Below are 7,522 nucleotides of genomic sequence, written 5' to 3'. Positions count from 1 at the left end.
AATAAAAGCCCAGGAACAGATGACCTCACAACTACATTACACTAAACATTTAAAGAAAAAATAACAACAATCATTCTCAAACTCTTCAAAAAAATGTTGTACTTCCAAACTCTTTCTACAAGACCAGTGTTACCTTGATACCAAAGACAGAAAAGGATACCACAAGAAAATGAAATTACAGGCCAATAGCCCTGATTGAACAGAGATACAAAACTTCTCAACAACTAGCACACTTAGTTCAACAACATTTTAAAAGAACCATAAACTATGATAAAGTGAGATATATTTCTGGGTTGCAAGGATCTTTAAACATATGAAAATTAATAAATATGATATACCACATAAATAGAACAAAGGGTAAAAATAATGTGACAGGTCAGGTGCAGTGGCTCATGCCTGTAATCCCAGCACTTTGGAGGCCGAGGCAGGTGGCTCACTTGAGGTCTGGAGTTAGAGACTACTCTGACCAACATGGAGAAACTCTGTCTCTACTAAAAATACAAAATTAATTGGGCGTGGTGGCACATGCCTATAATCCCAGCTACTCAGGAGGCTGAGTCAGGAGAATCTCTTGAACCTAGGAGGCAGAGGTTGCGGTGAGCTGAGGTAACCATATTTGCCATTGCACTCCAGCCTGGGCAATAAGAGTAAACTCTATCTTAAAATAAAATAAAATAAAATAATAATCTGAGTGGATACAGCAAAATAATTTGAGAAAATTTAACATCCTTTCATAATAAAAACTCTCAATAAATGAGGTAAAGAAAGAATGTATCTTAACATAATAAGGACCATATATGACAAGCTCACAGCTAAAGTCACACTCAAAGATTTTAAAAGCTTTTTATCTAAGATTGGGAACAAATCAAGGATGCCCACTCTCCTCATTTCTACTGAATGTAGTACAAGAATTCTTAGCTAGAGCAATTAACAAGAAAATATAAATAATTCAAATTGTAGAGAAAGTAGGTAAATTGCTGATGACATGATCTTGTATACAGGCATATCTTGTTTTATTGCATTTAGCTTTATTATGCTTAATAGATTTTTTACAAATTGGAAATTTTTGACAACATTGCATCAAACTACTTTATTGGTATCATTATTTTAACAGCATGTGCTCAATTTGTATCTCTGTTCCATATTTTGATAATTCTTGTAATATTTCAAACTTTTTCATTATTAATGCATCTGTTGTGGTAATCTGTGATCAGTGATCTTTGATGTTACTATTTTAGTTGTTCTGAGGCACCAAGAGTTGCACTCATATAAATTAGTAAACATAATGCATAAATGGTGTGTGTCTTCTGACTGATCACTCACTGATCATTCCCCAACCTCTCTCCCTCTTCTCAAACCTCCATATTTCTTGAGAGAAGCAAATATAGAAATTAAGCCAATTTGTAACCCTATGATGGATTCTAAGTCCTAAATTGAAGGAGAGTCTCATTTCTCTCACTTTCAAACAAAAACCAAATATAAGTAAGATTAGTGAGGAAGGCATGGCAAAAGCCAAGATAGGCTCAAAACTAGGCCAGTCGTGCCAATGTTAGCCAAGTTGTGAATGCAAAGGTAAAGTTCCTTAAGGAAATTAAAAGTGCTACTCCAATGAAGACATAAATGGTAAGAAAGTACAGCAGCCTGATTGTTAATATGAAGAAAGTTTGAGTGGTCTGGATAGATCAAACCAGTCATAATATTCCCTTAAGCCAAAGCTTAATCCAGAGCAAAGCCTTAACTCTCTTCAAGTCTATGAATGCTGAGAAAGGTGAGGATGCTGCAGGAGAAAAGTTTGAAGCTAGCAGAGATTGAACAAATTTAAGAATCCATACCCATAACACAAAAGTGCAAGTTGAAGCAGAAAGTGCTGATGTAAAAGCTGGAGCAAATTATCCTGAAAATCTCAGATCACTGATGAAGATGGCTACACTAAGCAACAAATTTTCAATGTAGATGAAACAGCATTCTATTGGAAGAATATGCCATCTAGGACTTTCATAGCTAGTGAGAAGTCAGTGCCTGTCTTCAAGCCTTAAAAGAACAGGATAACTCATTTGTTAGGGGCTAATGCAGCTGGTGGCTTTAAGTTGAAGTCCTTGGTCATCTACCACTCCAGAAATTCTAGGGTACTTAAGAGTTATGCTAAATCTACTCTGCTTGTGCTGTATTAATGAAATAAACGCTTGGATGACAGCACATTTGTTTACAAAATGGTTTGCTGAATATCTTAAGCTCACTCTTTCTGCTCAGAGAGAGAGAAAAACAATTTCTCTCAGAATATTATAATTCACTGGCAATGCACCTAATCATCCAAGAGTTCTCGTGGAGATGTACAGGAGATTAATATTTTCATGCCTGCTAACACAATATCCATTCAATAGCCCATGGATCAAGGACTAAATTTGAGTTTCAAGTCTTATTATTTAACTACTACATTTTGTAAGGTTATAGCTACCATAGAAAGTAATTCCTCTGGTGGATCTGGGTTAAGTGAATTGAAAATCTCCTGAAAAAATTTATTATTCTACATGTCATGCAGACCATTTGTGACTCATGGGAGGAGGCAAAATAATTAATATTAAGAGTTTTGAAGAACTTGAACTTGACCCTCATGATTGATCTAGAAAGGTTGAAGACTTCAGTGAAGGCAGTAACTGTAGATGTGGTAGAAATAGCAAGAGAAGTACAATTACCAGTGGAGCCTGAAGATGAGACAGAATTGTGAAAATTTCATGATAAAACTTGAACACATAAGGAATTGCTTCTTATGAATGAGTACAGAAAGTGATTTCCTTTTTTCTCTCTTTCCTTCTTTCTTTTCTTCTCTCTCTCTCTCTCTCTCTCTCTCTCTCTCTCTCTCTCTCTCTTTCTTTCTTTCTTTCTTTCTTTCTTTCGTTCGTTCTTCTTTCTTTCTTTCTTACTGTTGCCCAGGCTGGTATATAGTGTTACAATCATAAGCTCAAGTTGTTCTGCTGTCTCAAGCTTTTGAGTAGCCAGGACTACAGGTATGTGCCATCACAACTTATACATATATATGTGTGTGTATATGTATGTATGTATATATATATATATATATATATAAACTTTTCAGAGGTACCAGAATTACAGACTTAAGCTGCCATTTTATAGTTTTCTACATGGATATAATTTGAAAGCCACCACTTAATACATATATAAAACTTTTCAAAGGTACTGGAATTACAGACTTAAGCCACCATGCTCAGCTGAGAAGTTGGCTTCTTAATATGAAATTTACACCTGGTGACGATGCTATGAACATTGTTGAAATGACAGTTAAAACCTTTAGAATGTTACACAAACTTAATTAGTAAAGAAACTGCAGAACTTGTGAGGATTGCTTCCAAATTTGAAAGAAGTTCTGTGGCTAACATGCTAACATCACACACACACTACAGATAAATCTTTCACAAAAGAAAGGGTCCATCAATGTGGCAACCTTCATAGTTGTCCTATTTTAAGAAATTTCCACAGGCACCTCAGCTTTCAGTAACCACCACTCTGATCAATCAGCAGCCATCAACATTGAACAAAACCCTCTACAAGAAAAATTGTTACAAAACTTTCTAAAATTAGTAGGAATTTTTAGCAGTAAAGTATTTTTAAATTAAAATATATACATTGTTTCATATGCATAATGCTATTTCACACTTAACAGACTACAGTATATTATTAACACAAATTTTATATGCACTAGGAGACAAAAATATTTGCGTGCTTCATATTAGTGCAATATCCTATTTAAGTGGTCTGGAACTGAACCCACATTATCTTCAAATTACATCAATGTAGAAAATCTTAAGTCCTTCACCAAAAAACTCTTAGAATAAATAAACACATTGTTTAAATCTGCAGGATAGAAAATTAGCCTCTAAAAAATATGTTTCCTTTCTATGCTTTAGCAATGAACTACCTAAAAAACTGAGGAAAAAAAATCCCATTTACAATAGCTTCACAAGCAATAATTCTTACATATACATTTAACCAAAGAGTAGAATGATATATACACTGAAAACACTAAGGCACTGATGAAAGAAGTTACATTATACACAAATAAAAGAAAAGGTATTCCATGTTCATGGATTGTAAGATTTAACATCATTAATGTGTCCATATTGCCAAAAGTGATTCATAGAATTCAATCCCTTTCTAATGACATTTTAATAGAAGTAGAAAAAAAACTAAAAGTCATATGCCACCATCAAAGTTCCCAAATAGCCAAAGCAATTTTGAGCAAGAAGAACAAAACCAGAGGCATCACATTTACTGATTTCAAATTATATTACAAAGTTACAATAATTAAAACAATGTTGGTATAAAAATAAACATGTAGTTCAGTGAAACAGAATAGAGATCCCAGAAACACATCTATGCTTATACAGTCAGCTAATTTTCAACAAATGAGCTAAAAATACACAATGGACAAAAGGTAGTCTCTTCAATAAATGGTTGGGAAACTTCACATCTACCTTTAAAAGAATACAATTAAAATAGCCTGGGAAACAAGAGTGAAACTCTATCTCATAAAAGCAAAAAGCCAAAACAACAACAACAAAAAACCCTTATCTTACTACATAGCAAAATTAAACCAAAATGAATTAAATACTTATATATTAGGCCTGAGAAGATAACGTTTGTAGTAGAAAACTTAGATGAAACCTACTTGACATTGGTCTTGGCGATAACTTTTTTTTGGTATGACATCAAAGGCACAGTCCAAAAAATAAATAAATAAATAAAATTAAATAAATATATAAACAAACATGTGGGTCTGCATCAAACCAAAAATCTTCACAGCAAAGGAAACAATAAAAAAATTAAAAAGGCAACCTATGAGGAATTGAGTAAAATACTTGCAAACATATATCTGAAAAGGACTTAACATTCAAAATATACAAGGAACTCATGCAATCGAATAGCAAAAACAAGCAAAATACTCAAATAATTTGATAAGATGGGCATTAAAGCTGAATAGACATTTCTTCAAAGATGGACAAGTAGTCAACAGGAATATGAAAAGGTGTTCACCATCACTAATCATTAAAGAAATGCAAATCAAACCCACAGTGAAATATCCCTGTCTGCTGTGTTGGCTATTACTATAAATAGCAAAAAGAAGGTAAGTGTCTGTGAGAGTTGGAGAAAAGGGAGGCCTTGTACACTGTAGTAAGAATGTAAAATAATGCAGTAATTAAGGAAAACAGTAATGGAGATTTCTAAACAAATTAAGAATAGAACTACCACATGATCCAACAGTTCCATTTCCAAGTATGTATTTAAGGAATTAAAATTAGGATTCAGAAGAAATATCTACATTTTTTTGTTCATTCCAGCATTATTCACAATAGCTGAAATATGGACGCAAAGAAAATGTTGATTGATGGATGAGTGGATAAGGAAAATGTGATATATAGATACAATGGCATATCATTCAGCCATATATACATATAATAGCATATCATTTCCTTAAAAAATAAGAAAATCCTGCAATTTGCAACAGTAGATGTACTTGAAGGACTAAATGAAGTAAACCAGACACAGAAAGGCATACACTGTATAATTTCATTTATATATAGAATCTAATGTAGTAAAACTTACAGTAGCAAAGTATAATAGTGCTTACTAAGGGCTGGGGGAGGAGAATAAGGGAAGGGGATGGTTAAACCTTACAACATCTCAATTATGTAATATAAAATTATGGAAATCTATATGATATAACATCATAGGTAATAATATTGTATTATACACTTAAAATTTGGGGAGGCTAGATCTTATGCTGTGTTCTTCCCCCACTAAAAAAACCCCAAATAAAAACAGTAATAATAATAATAAAGGGATTAAGAGGAAACTTCTGGAAGCGATAGAAATGTTTACAGCCCTGGTGGTGAGGGTTACACTGCTGTATATGTATCTCCAAACTCAATGAGACATATGCATTAAATATGTACAGGTTTTTATATGTAACTTGTACTTCAATAAAGTTGTTTTTAAAAAAGAAATACAATATAACCTTTATGCTGAGCATGTCTGCTTTCATTACTTGTATTTATGATTTTATTCGAGGTTGATAAAAATAGAGATAAAATAAATCCAAATGTGTAAGAATTGAAAAGGAAGAAATGTAATTGTTATTATTTCTGTGCATATGAAAAATAAAAAATAGTACATAAGTAAATTATTAAAATTCATAAGTTGACCAGCTGAGTGCCTGGGCATAAAGTATATCAACCAAAGTCAGTTAAATTTCTGTATACCAACAAAATTTGTAAATACTAACAAATATAGTAAATTTGCATATTGTAACCATTTCTTTATACTAATAACATTTGGTATTAGAAAGTAGCAATGTAAAATATATCATTACAATAGCATCGAAAATATCAAATATCAAAGAATAAAACAAACTACATACAAAATCACTGTAAAAACTAGAAAATGCTAGGAGAAATTTTAAAAAAAACAAAAAAGGGAAGACTATATCTAACCAAATGAACTGAAAAAAATCATATTGTTAAGATATCATTTAACCCCAATATATCCTTATCTATAGATTAAAAGCATTATCAACCAAAATCATACATTTTTACTGGAAATTGATGAGTTGATTCTAAAACTTACACAAAAATAAGAATTCAAAGTAGCAAACATGCTTTTGAAGAAAAAGAATAAAGCTGGAGTGCTTGTATTAGCAGATAGCAAGAGTGATCATACAACTACAATAATTAAAACTGTAGTGTTAAACAAGGATAGAGACACACATGGGGGGACAAAGTAGAGGATTCATAAAAAGGCTCATACACCTGAAGGAAAACAAAGGTGTCACTGTAGCAAAGTGGGACAAGAGTGCTCTATTCCTTAAAAGATGTTGAAACAAATCAAGGTCCAAATAAAATTACTTTACTTCATCCATACAGAAAAATAACTTCCAATGGGATTAACACCTACATATGAAAGATTTTTTAAAAAGCCTTTAGAAAACAATATAGACAACATCTTCAGTACCAATGGGAAAGACAGGATTTCTTAAACAGGACTTAGAAAGCACTAACCATAAGAAAAAACATCAAAGTGAACTTCATTTAAATTAAGAATTCTGATGTTTAAAACAAACCATAAAAATGTGAGTGAAAAGGCTCGGAGCAGAAATGATGCTTGCAATTCATGTATTTCCCACACATTTCATTTCAAATTATATATATATATATATATGTATATGTATATACACACACACATATATATATAAACATATGAACTATATATCTATTACATATTATAGATAATGTATAACATAGAATGTAATGCTATATTATATATTTATTTAATAATTACATATTAAATATAATTATATATTTCAAACTATATGTGTAGTTTTATATATGTAGTCTGAAAGATACTTATATATCTTGCAGAAGAATGCTTTCAAATGTCTAATGAGAATCAGAAAAATTGATCAATATTTTCAATTGTTAGGGAGAAAGAATTTAAAAACCACAATGAGAAGCCA

The sequence above is a fragment of the Callithrix jacchus genome, chromosome 12, assembly GCF_049354715.1.
Source record: "Callithrix jacchus isolate 240 chromosome 12, calJac240_pri, whole genome shotgun sequence".
NCBI lineage: Eukaryota > Metazoa > Chordata > Mammalia > Primates > Cebidae > Callithrix > Callithrix jacchus.
The sequence above is the reverse complement of the archived record's forward strand: the minus strand, read 5'-3'. Positions refer to the sequence as shown.